Source organism: Candoia aspera, chromosome 3 (assembly GCF_035149785.1).
Source record: "Candoia aspera isolate rCanAsp1 chromosome 3, rCanAsp1.hap2, whole genome shotgun sequence".
Taxonomy (NCBI): Eukaryota; Metazoa; Chordata; class Lepidosauria; order Squamata; family Boidae; genus Candoia; species Candoia aspera.
Genome location: NC_086155.1, coordinates 157,884,379 through 157,897,422, shown reverse-complemented (window position 1 = coordinate 157,897,422; position 13,044 = coordinate 157,884,379). Strand labels below are relative to the sequence as shown.

General features: G+C 38.0%; 1 protein-coding gene across 7 annotated transcripts in view; it reads left to right on the top strand.

Moving 5' to 3' along the window:
• The window catches only part of PTPRM (protein tyrosine phosphatase receptor type M), a 516,027-nt gene that overhangs the window by 401,984 nt on the left and 100,999 nt on the right, over window positions 1-13,044 (top strand). The window lies entirely within an intron of this gene.

Sequence of the window (13,044 nt, the reverse complement as noted above, 5' to 3'; positions counted from 1 at the left end):
TCCAGCTTTTTTTTTAACTGCAGACAAATTCCCTGAACAGTCATCTAAATTTGATGATGCAGTGATAAAGAGGAGACAGTAAAGAACATAAAGGGCTATCATTTCCAATGTTCTGTTTCCCACAGAAGCCAACATATTGTGAAGCCTACAAACAGAATTTGAGCTCTAGACCTATGCAAGATTTGAAAGGATCATTTCATTTTGATTTAGTCTTCAGCCATGTGCCTCTTCTATAGAGCTTCATAAAGGGAAATGATAGTCTGCTTCTAGGTCCTGTGGAGGAGCTGCTGCATTGTGCAAAGCAACTACTCTACTAGCCTTTGCCAATCAGCAATAGGATTCTTTGGGGTATTTTGGGACCTGGGAAGTCTCCCTACCTTTCTCCGAACCAAGGTCAATTTTCTTTAAGGAAAAGGAAGAGAGGTTAGCAGGACTCCTTGATTGTGCTTTCAGTCATTTTAACAGAGGTTCTTCCTGGTGTGAGCATGCTTATCTGAGTGCTCATAACTCTTTTTCTTTTTAAATATTTTTTTCTAAAGATTTTAACAATAGTAAAAGGTAATACAAAATAACACTAAGAGAAAAAATAAAAATATAAAGAAAAAATAAAAAGTGCATAATAAAGAAAAAGAAAAGAGAAAAGTAAGAGAAAAAAAAAGAAAAAGATATTTAAGGAAGTAACTTCTGATCTGCTTTACAGCAGTTATAAACAGACTTAATATCCCTCCTCCCCCTTTGAAATTATATTACATAGATCACTCCTTCCCATATCCAACCCTTTTCAATTGGTAAATCCAAAAACCATTAACTCACTTCTACCCATTTTCAGCAAAAAGTCCATAAGGGCTTCCAGTATTTTATAACAGTACTTATCATCTTATCCCTGATCAAACAAGTCAATTTTGTATTCCTTCCTCTTATGTAGTATCCTGGCATTATTAATCCTTAACTTGACATTAAAATGTTGTTGTGAACCTGATCTCCATATCTTCTTCCCATCCTAAAAAAAAATTTAAGGCTTCAGCAGCCTTCTCCTTACTATTTTTACCACATTGTTCTATAAGTACGCTTGGTGTCAAATAGGATTCTTTCTCTTATAAATCCAGTAGTAATCCATTATCTGTATCATTTTTCAACTCTTGACTTAATATTTGTATTTCCTCTAGATTTATTATTTCTATTTTATCTTCCAAAATTTCCACCTTGACTTTAATTTGTTTCACCTCTCTTCTCAGTTGTCCTGCAGATTCTACAACATTATTTTTCATCTCTTGTATTATCTCTTCTTTCAGATCTCTTTGAAATGATACATTCACATAGGCGGTTATTGATGCTGTTACTGTATCTGTAGCATTCTTTTCCAATTCCTAAAAGATCCTTTGGAATGCCTCAAGTGTAATACCTTTTTCTGTCATTTCTGTAAGTTTCACTCGTTTCTAATAACAGCCACTTCAGAAAGGGGAAATAAAAGAAAAAAAGGGACTTTTTCCTCCTCTTTCTTTAAATCTTTAAATCGTTAAATCCCATTCAGCACACCATAGTTCTGTAGTCAGATGGTCTTTAGCAACTTTCCCTTAACTTTTGTTTTGCAAAGCTGTTCAATTGTTGTCCCCAGTTCATCCAAATAAAACTTTGACCTATGACCATTCATTCAGCAACTGCTCAAAGTTACAATGGCACTGAATGAATGGTGGTTATGACTGGTCCGCAGAGTTCCGGCAATCCTATCACCCCCACAGAAACATGAATGTGATCTGGGCGCTTGGCAACCAGTTCACGGTTATGACTGGTTGCAGTGCCATGTTATCACCATTTGCAACCTTCTCTGCCAGTTTCCCCAGAAAGTCAATGGAGAAGCTGGCAGGGAAGGTCACAAGTCGCTGGGGTAAGTCTCTCCCACCTGTATACCCTCCCCCAGTCCGTCTGCACTCGCACCACAAGAGCCACTTACACACCCCTGTGCACCCTCTCCAACCCTTGCACACCCTCATTAACCCATACCAGACCTCCCCAGCACCCCCGCACACCACCTCCCTCCCCTCCTCCCTCCCCCACCTAGTGGCAGCCACTTACCTGCCTGCCAGCCTGGGACTTGCAACTTCCTGCCACGTCCCCACTGACTTTGGTTGTGGGAAGCTGGCAGGAAGTTGCCTTGCCAACAACTGTGGGATTCAGTTAACAACCACAACTGGGACTGCAGAGATTGGCTTCACTAAGTGATGCAGTTGCACTTTATGACCTCATTGCTTAGCAACAGAAATTCCAGTCCCAATTGCCGTTGTAAGTCAAGGAATACCTGTATATTTGAAATCTTTTTCTGTACAACTAACTAGGATGTGCTTATAAGAATGGAGATTTTCAGGGGAAAGATCATTATTTCTCATTCCTGCCTCATTGCAAGTGGGTATTTGCAAGTTTGTTTTGATTTAGACAGTATTTTTTTAATAGAAGAGAAAATATTGAAAAACAGAAGTTCCCTGAAAACAGTATGATGCGTGGAAGAAAGCATGCTTTGCTGTGGTTGTTGATATACTGCAGGGCATGTTTGTTTTACACACATTGGATGCAGCTAAATTGCAATTCCAACCTGCAAACTTTTTGGTTTTTCTTGGGCTAGGGTGAATGGAGCCCCGCCTGGCATGGGTTTTTTTTGTTTGTTTGTTTGTTTGTTTGTTGTTGGCCAGACCACCATCTTGTTCTTGTTTACTTTTCCTATTTCTTATTTTGTTTATTATTATTCATATTGTAGTTTGTTGTTGTTATATTGTGAGCAGCCCAGAATCATTTGGAGTCAGGCAGTGCCTAAATTGAATAAATAAATTAAATTATTCTAATTTCACATTATACAGTGCCAGCTGAATCAATCAACTGTTATAATTACTTCAAATTATTTTCTATTGTACATGCTACAAATACTGACCAAGGCAAAAATCGGTACTGAACACTGACTGATCAGCAATATAAACTCTGATGCAGAAATAGATGTCATCCCACATTGACAAATGTACATGCTATTCCTGTCCTTTTTCTTTAATTTCAATTTTCATGATGATTGGCCCATCACCTTAACCACTGTACCACAAGGGGGCTGTTTGCAGATAATATTTCCAAATCACTTACTCTCTGTAATTGTTTTAACTCTAGGTTTCATAATGACTCTCCTTATTTACTAGTGCCATAGGGGATAATATTAAGTACTATAAAATTAGTGTGTTTTGGAGACATCAAGAACTGCTTTAGAACAGTATTGAATAAAATCACATGATAATGGCATAGACTTATAATTTAGGTTTGGGCGGATTTGGAGGCATTTCTTGCTGGCTCAAAACCAAAAGTCACTTTAAATGTAGTCTCTGTTCATCTCCTATTCTTAAACTAGGCTCATTGGTATAATCATTGATTATCAGCATATCCTGAAGTATTTCAGGATTTCTAATACTTTGCTAGATAGATGCCATTTGACAAAGATAAGAAATACATCTAATTCGATTTTATTATTTTAGCTTGATATTTGAATGACAGACATTTTTCTCTGCCAGCTCAATTCATACTCAAAACCATACTACAGAGAAACCATTCACCTTCCTGCAGCTGGAGGTTGTTGATCTTAGTCTTAAATGAACCTCTCCCACCCTAAATGTACACAGACACACAGACAGAACAACCCTAGAATTCTCAAAGTATTGAATTGGGTGAATTGCAAATACAACAAGCTAGAAATCATATGCATGCTTGCTTAGGAGTAATTTTCGCTGAACTCTGGGGCTTGCATCAAAATGACCTTGCAGAATATTAACCTGTAGCTTACTTTGAGGTATAATTGGATGAACTAGTCAAAATGGACAAGAAAAATAATATTAATGAGTTAATAATATTAACTAGTATCAAGTTACATCCTGAACATAAATAATGATATAGGGGTAGAGATTTGCTGAGTATGTTGTTACTGTATGAATTAATCTCCTGCCTGAACCTTTACAGCAATTTCTCTTTCAATTTCTATTCATAAAGAGGCTGTTAAATATTTAGGACATAAACCAGGTGGGCAAACAATCATAATGGCCAACATCCTTTTGAGATCCTCAGAACTACCTCAGAGTCAGTGTGCCAAATATTTTGGATCTTTATTTTGCATTTTTTGGAGTTGGGGGAGGGGGCTTTTTTAAGGGACCAAATGACTGCCTTCAGCTTTGCATAGGCTTAAAGTACTTTATTGAGTGATTGATCGATTGATTGCCCACATTTCTACATCACTGCAATCCAGAGATTTGCAGTAGCTTACATTTTACTTATTTTCCCATTTTAAAATCCCTCAGAATACAGGTCCTGCCCTTGATACATCATGTAAAACACAGTACAGCCCTTGACTTGACAGAAGTGATACGCTTCTGCTATAAACATTCAATAAATATTCTATATTTATTTATTCATACATTCATTGGATTTATATCTTACTGGAGACAGGATGCATAGCACTTTCTCATCTAATTTTCCCCCACAACAACTCTAAAAATTAGATTGGACAGGAAGATGCTGACTGGCCTTAAGTCATCCAGTAAGCTTCCATGGCTGACATTAGACTTGGAGATAAGTCTCCTGGTTTTAGACCAACATTCTGAATACTATTTCCTGCGCACTACATATACAGTGTAAGAATGAACATAATAAGTAATGGGAAAAATGCAGAACAAAAAAGGTTAGCCTAAAATATATGTGTAATTAACTTGTTGCTGAATTTTTCATAGATGATACATTTATAAGGCTCTATGCATTTTAGTGTCTGTTAAGACAATGTAACATACAGTATATATTATTTCCCTTAAAACAATTAAACATACGTTTCTTTACTAATAAATTGTGCAAATTATCTCTTATAATTATGGTACTTAAATGCATCCTCTACATTTTCTACAGATTTTTAAAATATTTTATTGAACATTTTACAAGGAAAAAAAAGAAGCAAAATCAAGAAAAAAGAAAAAAAATCAAAGCACTAAATAAGTAGATAAGAGATTTGGAAGCATCATAAGATTTAGTAAATTAATAACAAATTCTCAGAATAAGGTTAATTTAGTCCTACGTATTTGAATGCCTTACTTCATTTGAAGACTACAGATCATTATTAAAATCAAGTTAATATATGAGTATCAAGAAGAATAATCAGCACAATATGAAATACAAATTAAAATGAAAAATTGCGGTCTCATCTAGTCAATAAGAAATTTATTCTTATTTAATAAACAACCTGTGACTTAAAGATTAAAACTTTATGTCAAGAGAAACCCAAATTTCAGATGTGTTACAAGTCCATGGGAAGAATTATAGCCCCAAACTGGTTTGTACATTAAATTAAATTCTACATCAGATTTCTTTTTCAAATATGACATCAAGGTATACTCCAACAACTTTGTTTGCCATCCTTCTACAGATTTTATGAGTTATCTGCCAATAATTAGATTTTTTTCTTACCATTTTTATAATTAAAATATTGCTTTTTGGCTAGATGAAGTATTTTAAAATACTTTACCAGCAAAATAAAATCAGCTATAGTTCATCTGTTATATTTCAAATTCATTCTAGTATTCCTTTATAATACTTTCCCCTTAAAAGGTTGATTATTCTTCAAAAATATATAAAACCTGAGAAACACGTTTTTTAAAAAAAAAAAAAAACCCTAACATTTAATTTAATCCATATACTCACTGATTTCCTACTAAAGGAAGTGACTTGTTTTTCTGAGGCTTTTCAATTCCAAATACAGAAGATTTATTTTAAAAGCATTATTAAAAACAATGAAGATGATCTTAGCACAGTATTGCATCAGATATACTTGATATCCCTAATCAGTATGAAAGTTCATAAGAGAAAGGGGGCAAATTGTACTCATGTACCCAGAGTTTTTTGGAAAGAGAAATACAATTCCCAGTGAGCTTGATAGAAAGGGCTGAAAGTATTAAATGAAATTAATATGATGTAGTTCATTATTCAGGATATAAATTACTCATGCACAGGTAAAGTGTGGGGATACTTCGTCTGATACAGAGTACACTCAAAGCTTGTAGGTGTCTTGCAGCAAAATAAAAAAAGTTTTAGGATGTATTTATAAAACCAATATTTGAAATTAAGTGTTCCCTTTTATTCTGCATTACTTATCTGAAATGCTGAGACCACTTCAGGATGTAATGCTTTAATAAGGTATTTTAATACCTATTAATGCTTTAATAAGGTATTTGTGAGGACTAGCTCTGGCTAATCAGAAACAAATAGTATGAGATAATACTAATCTGTCGCAGTAGCAAGGAACAGGTGGGTACTGCTTCTCCCATCCAGTACTGTCCACTATAACGAGGGCTTACATTTTAGACTTGACAATTGCCAGAAATCTTTCCAAATACTTTCCTTAGTCCTGCAATGAACATTTTTATCAGAGAGCTGTGTCTTTTAATCATTCCCTTTGAGGCTTTTAATTCTAGCCCGTGCTTGGAGAAATCAGACAAAAATTCTAGCAATTCTCCCACTGTTACTGGAAGAAGGAATAACTTCAACTTCTTTGTCCCAGACCATTCCTCTTTTTTCAGGTTTCCTGGAAGGAAGGAGGGAAGGAAACACATTTTCAGTTCCAGCCAAAGCATAGATAGAAACAGTGGAAGAATCATAGACCTTCCAGGACCATATAACTAAGGGAAAAGGAAGAGAGAAGCAGCAAGTGCCTTTATGACCAAGGAAGTGGGGGGAGATAAAATGGAAGGGAGGACTAGTTCTGGCAAAATCAGAACCAAACAATCTGAGACTTGACTGCTCCATTAGGAGACTTGAGGGCTTCAAGCTTTTGTGGGATGCAGGTGGGAGAAAAGGATACAAGAGTTGAACTTTGTTCCATTATAAATAGGGCTTGCATTTTAGAGTTGACAGTTGCTTGAACTCTTTCTGAATGGTTTCCTTAATCTTGCCACAAACATATTTAACAAAGAGCTGCATCTTTGAGTCACTGACCATGATGTTTCTAGTCCTAGTCTTTTGCTTGAGAAGCTGACAGGATTAGACAAGTCAAACTAGTTGATAAAGTTGGTTAGAGACTCAGAAAAGGAACAATGTGAAAAAAATAGGAAGAATCTCATTCCTTGTAACTTACAGAATACATGACTAAGGTGTGATATCATGGCATTTTGACAATCTTGGAGGTACTTGCCTTGTCCTTTTCTATTTTAACAGGGGTACTGTGGTTGTATCCTGAATTACAGTTTTACACTGGAAACAGAACCATAAATTGGACTAGATGATCACTTACATATGGCTGGCTTACTAGCCAGTTAGTAGCTGAATATTTTTAAATAAATTAAGTTACATTTAAAATGCCTCACTTAATTCTTAAGCTGAATCCACCTTATAGTTTGAATACCTAGAGTTAGATGATACTGCCTTTCATTTAAATGCAGTCTCACATGTTAAATATTACAAAACTTCCTTTACTAATTGAAGTGATGGTTGAAAATGTCCAGAGAAAATTGTAGAAGACCAGTGCTATTCCTAAATCTAGCATGTGTCATACCTGAAGATGATTATGGAAGGAGTAATATCTGAGTAGACGAAGTCATACAGAGACCGAAACATGTAAAGAAGCTAGCAAAAGAATAAAATATTGTCTGAGATCCGTAAGAGTGACAGTCTGTATTAATTCCTGTAGTAAAGAAATATAAATGTTTATAAATGCCCTGAAATACCTTTCAACTTATTCAAATGATTTTTCTGCCCCCCAGATAATGTTGTTGTTCATTCACACATACATTCTCTCTCTGAAAATGTTTGTATATGTGTATATGAGTTTTCCTTGTGCTTTTTTGCTTTTGCAAAGCCATCACTCACATATTCATGCCAAATCTACCTCCAAATCTATGCCAAATCAGTAGTTTAAAAATATTATTGAAGTGACATTTGGATGGATAGAAGGTTGGATTAAGCCAATATGCTTTTCTCCTTATGTTTAAAACTATGAAAACAGCTCTGAAGTCGCTGGAGTCAGCTGTTGTCTTTGAGTAAGTGTCAGCTGAATATGATTCAGTTCTTGTCCTCATTATTCCCCAGAATAGATTCAGATAAAGTTGATGTCAAGGATTAAAAAGAATAATTAACTTCTCTGGTTGGATTTTTAAATATACTAGGTCTGTCACTTCACAGTTCTTCACAAGAACCCTTCAGTGCAGGGCAGGGTCATGGTCAAGGAGTCTGACAACTTTGTTTAAGCATGTTTCCCTCAGATAGCCCATGAGAATCAGCCTGCAACACAACTTTGAAAGTGAATTAAGCTGCTCTTCTCCCTGCTCCTGTTGGCAGAGATGGCTCCCTTAAAAAGGACAAAGAATCGCTCTCTCTGCCTCTGCCTCTGCCTCTGCCTGCCAAGATGGGCAGAATCTTAGCTGTTGAGGGAAGAAACATTCCTCTAAAGAAAAAGCAGAAATATTTCAAAAATAATGTCTCTAGCAATTCAGGTAGCTGGGAATCATTCTTAAGGATCTTAGCCTGGCAGTTGTGAAAAATAGATTGTATTGGAAGGCAGAAGTTCATGATTAAAGTCACACTGGTTTAGTCCTGAAGGAGGCATGAGAGTATCTCAAAATAAGCACTCTGCTTTGTTTTGCCCATCCCTTCAGTTTGCATACCCTGCTTCACTGCTGGCTGTATTAGTTTCTCCTTCTCTGATATCAGAAAGTGGATGTCCGTGCAGAGAGAAAAAGTTACATGAAAACATTTAAGATCAAAGAAATTCAGTCAGTATATTGTGGAGAAAATGGTTATTATTTCTAGCCTGCTTCATGATTAATACAATGTACAGGTAGTCCTCGACTTACGATCATTCATTCAGTGAAGGTTCGAAGTTATGATGGCACTGAACAAATGGTGGTTACGACCGGTCCTAGGAGTTCCAGCCGCCCCAGCACCCCTGCAGTCACGTGATCGCAATCTGGGTGCTTGGCAACCAGCTCACTCTTACGACCAGTTGCAGTGCCCCACAATTACATGATCACCATTTGTAACTTCCCCTGCTGGCTTCCCCAGAAAGTCAGTGGGGAAGCCAGCAGGGAAGGTCACAAGTCACTGGGGTAAGTCTCCCAACCTGCACACCCTCCCCAGCCCCTCTGCACTCGCACTGGCCACTTGTGCACCCCCACCCCCCTCCCCAAGCCTCGCTGTGCCTCTCTGCCACTCATGCCCCCTCACATACCCTCCTCAAGCCTTGCCACACCTCCCTCACACCCTTGTGCACCCTCCCAGACTCTCATTGTGCCTCCTGCACACCCTTATGCACCCTCCCTGACCTCACTGCGCCTCCCTCACACACCCTTATGCACCCTCCCAAGCCTCGCCACAACTCCCTCCTTGCGCACCATCCCATATCTTTGCTGCACCCTCACACACCACAGCACCCTCCCCAAGCCTCGCTGTGCTTCCCCACTACTCATGCACCTCTGCACACCCCGACCCTTGCCACACCTTCCTTGCACCCTCACACAACCTCCCCAAGCCTTGCCACACCTCCATCATATTCTCACACACACCCTTGCGTACCCTTCCTGAGCCTTGCCCTGCCTTCCTCGCTCCTTCCCCCACCCAGCAGAAGCTACTCTCCTGCCTGCCAGCCTGCTTGTGAGCCACTTGGGACTTGCAACTTCCTGCCAGCTTCCCCACTAACTTGGTTGTGGGAAGCTGGAAGGAAGTTGCTTCATCTAGTGACCGTTGGATTCAATTAATGATGGCAGCTGGGACTGCTAGGCAATGCAGTTGCAGTTTACAACCGCATCACTTAGCAACGGAAATTCCGGTCCCAATTGCTGTCATAACTCAAGGACTACCTGTATAGTATCTCTCTAGTTACCTGGAAAATCTTCTGTCCCCATCTTAAATGTAAGCATATTTGCTCACGTGTCTGTGTATATGTAACTGTGGAAGGTCAGACTAAAGGATAACCAAGCAACAGTGATGGAGAGATAAGGCAGGAAATGTATGGATCAAGAAAACATTTGCTGAAGAAATAGATATGAACTGGTTTTAATAAGACTGAATGAGATACAACATAGAATTACAGATGATGCCTCATTTTAACTTTCTTGGAGACTACATGAAATTTGCTTGGAACTTATAGCCAGCACTATGTCCAGCCAGGACTTATTTTTAGCTTACAGAAGATGAGGACAATTTATTAGAGATTTTTTTTTTAATTAGTCAAATTAATTTTGTTAGCGGGTGCCTTTGCTTTCTCCTCCTGCTGTTAAAAAACTTGTGAAAGAACATTTCAATTCTGAAACATATCTTTTTAAGATTAATTAGCTGCTCCTCAGCTAAGGTTTTTTTTTTTTTGAAAAGTTAAAGATTCCAGACTTCAAACAAGGACCACAGTGCTTTGTGGTACAGTAAGACAGCTGTCTCCACAACTGATCTTGCATACTAGTCCGATGCAGTTTAAACAACATACCATGTAATTCAATGAAACTTCTTTCCAAGTATAACTGGGTGAAATCCTAAATACAAAATGTTGATAATTCCATTAACAAAATACTGTTTCTTTATGATCACTGAGCACCAAAGCTTCTCAGGGTTTTATAATTAAATTACAAAGTCAAAATAAAAATAAAAGATTTAAAAAAAAATTCTAATAGTTTAAATTTAAATTCTAGAATTTTAAAAATAAATTTCTGATACATATATGCTTCATGTGCATGTACGATATCCTATGACTTTCTGGCAGAATTAGAATAGAACACAAATCCTGAAGAAGGAACAGTGCTTATAAGGATCAAAGAAAATACACAGGTCCCAGTAGCCTTTCTGAGACTATCACCTGGGGAGATAGCTATTCAGGAGATCTTAGGGTTGTCTTAAGGACATAGGGACGTAGGCCCTGAAGAGTCACAACTAAAGAGTCACTCTTTGAGTGAGATGGGCAGTGACTAAATTTGACATACATACATATAATCTCACCCTCCAGTGTACAGACAGTGGCCTAGAACTGAAAGCACTATGTCCATCTGAAGCACTATTCCAAATATTTCTGAGCCTTCCATGTTGGGAGGAAATGCATGGGTAGCAGGGTGAAATGCATGTGAAAACAAGCAAAGAGAGGAGAACCATGTCACCTATAAAATGGCTCATTTGGAAGAAAATTTTGCTATGAAGATGTATCTGAACATCATTTCCAAGCTTAACAAGTCATTCCTGCCATAGGCACATGCATATATTTGGGTATAAATTTATGTGGATAATTATATGCAATATAATTCACATTGACAGGCATAGTTATCATAGGTTTCTAAAATATTCCTGTTAGAGAATTCACTCTTTTGTACCTTGTATTTCTAGCTGTTTTTTTTTTTTTTGATCACTCTATCCATAACTCTCCACTGGACACCACATCTATGTGATATTTATAGATGTCCCTGGATCAACCCAATTCTGAGAAAGGAGGAATTTCAAAATGGACTTGCACTCTGATTAATATATCAGAGGACTGGTGATAACATAGGAAGCAATTTGTTGCAGACAAAGCACAGTGTATTAGAGAGCTCCTTAATCTAGCAAAGGAAGACATAAGGAGGACAAACAGCTAAGCCTTGGACAAACTCAGCCAAGAAATTAAATATAAAGTAATAGTAGTGATTTACTATTACCACGGATTATCAAGGGAGCCAGCTTGGGATTCTTCATTATTTGCAGTCCTCCAGCAGAGACTGATATTGGTGTTAATATAGTGCTTGAGCCAAATATGATTTAATGTGTTGGAAATGCTGTAAAATTTTAACAGAGGGGAATTCATTTGCACCACCGAACAGAATGTCAAATAATGGAAATCAGACTATATCTACAGTACTGTATTCAGCAAGTGCAGGTTCATTGCTATAAGAGGGTCCTGCAACAAAATATTATGCTTCCTATTCTGGGCCATGAGCCATTTCTTCCACTGGGATACTGATCTCATCTGATTTTCCACTTTCCTCCTAGTGGTGGGAACACAGCCTCTGAGCATACTTAATCCTCACTGGGCCGTTCTGGATTATTCTTCCTTCCCACACGCACCTGGATTCAACCCTGTCTGATTTTAATGTGCCCCTTTCATACTTCTGGGAAGAAAGACAGGATATAAATTGAGATGATGATGATTTGCTAGCTGTATCTCTATTTAATTTTCACATCAAAATGATGCTTTTAGAGGAAAGAGAAATATTTTCTAGAGAATCTTTAATTTTCATAGAATCATAGGAAAGTGCCTTGAAGGTCTTCAACTCCAACTACCTGCTCAGGGCAGGACTCCTCATACCATCCCAGGCAAATGGCTGTGCACCCTTGCTTCAAAACCTCAAGGGATGGAATCCTCATGATTCCAGGAGGCATGTTCCATTGCTCTGTAGCTCTCACAGACAGGAAATTCCTCCTTATTTCAAGTTTGTATCTCTGTAAATCTTCCACCCATTGGTTCTTGTCCTACCATTGAGAGCTATGGAAAATAAATCCATACCCTCTTCCTTGTAACAGCCCTTCAAGTATTTGAAGACTGCTTTCATATTTCTCTTCAGCCTTCTCTTCTTTAGGCTAAACATACCCACTTCCTTTAGCTGTTCTCCTTGGGATTTAGTCTCCAAGATCTTCACCATCACTGTTGCTATTCTCTGCATTCTTTCTAGTTCCTCAGAGTCCTTCCTATATTGTGGCAACCAGTACTGGATACAGTATTCCAGGTGCAGTGTGACCAGGACAGCATAAAGTGGAACTGTCATTTTCCATGCTCTGTACTTTTGTTGACGCAGCCCAAGATTGTATTAGCTCTTCTGGCAGCTGCAGCCTGTTACTAGTTCATATTTAATCTCTAGTCTACCAGGACACCCAGATCCTTCTCACAAGTACTGCTGCTGAGCCATGTACCGCCTGTCTTATACCGGTACACCTGGTTTTTCTTACCTAAATGCAGAAGTCAACAGTTCTCGCCATTGAACTGCTTCTTGTTGGTTAGGGCCCAATGTCCAAGTCATTCAATGTCCTTTTGAATCTTGAACCTGT